This window comes from Rhagoletis pomonella, unplaced genomic scaffold (assembly GCF_013731165.1).
Source record: "Rhagoletis pomonella isolate Grant_MI unplaced genomic scaffold, Rhpom_1.0 Rhpom_scaffold_00023, whole genome shotgun sequence".
Classification (NCBI taxonomy): domain Eukaryota; kingdom Metazoa; phylum Arthropoda; class Insecta; order Diptera; family Tephritidae; genus Rhagoletis; species Rhagoletis pomonella.
This window is the reverse complement of record NW_023458577.1, coordinates 335,751-336,277: the sequence shown is the minus strand read 5'-3', so window position 1 is coordinate 336,277 and position 527 is coordinate 335,751. Positions and strand designations below refer to the sequence as shown.

General features: G+C 35.1%; 1 protein-coding gene and 1 long non-coding RNA gene across 2 annotated transcripts in view; one reads left to right on the top strand and one right to left on the bottom strand.

Annotated features, from left to right (window-relative positions):
• The window catches only part of LOC118749616 (lethal(2) giant larvae protein), a 366,665-nt gene that overhangs the window by 34,706 nt on the left and 331,432 nt on the right, over positions 1-527 (bottom strand). The gene's annotated exons all lie outside the window — the stretch shown is intronic.
• The window catches only part of LOC118749619, a 1,918-nt gene that overhangs the window by 434 nt on the left and 957 nt on the right, over positions 1-527 (top strand). The gene's annotated exons all lie outside the window — the stretch shown is intronic.

The window sequence follows — 527 nt, the reverse complement described above, 5'->3', positions numbered from 1 at the left end:
ATTTGTATTAAATGCTTTCACATTTGTATACATTAAGCAAATTTGCATAACATACTGTAGTAGAAATTGTAGTAGAATATTGCTAATAGTATGACCTAGATTTAGAGAATACAACCATGTAAATGCAAATGACTTAGATTTAAGAAATATAACGCTGTAGAAATACAACTCTGTATATGGAAAGCGTCTGGGTAGAGACAAGAAAAACGAAATAAAGACATTCGTAAAATAGCATCGAGCAAGTGAACTTGTGGGTTTTCGTGATCGGCCTCTATCTTATTGCCTGCTACAGTCGCCAGAAGTGGGATTGATATCCCAAATTTTTTTAGTGTTTTGCGCCCTCGTACAAATATTCGGAGTGCATAATACCTGCTAGAGTTGCGGCAAAATTAAAAAGTTTATAGCGCTCACGGACAAAAAGAAGAAAAAAAAAAACTAACTATATACGCGTAACAAAATTAAAGCCAGCGTGCAAAATGAAGGACACCATTGCGGTAGAAACATACACAACAACACAACTGAAAGAG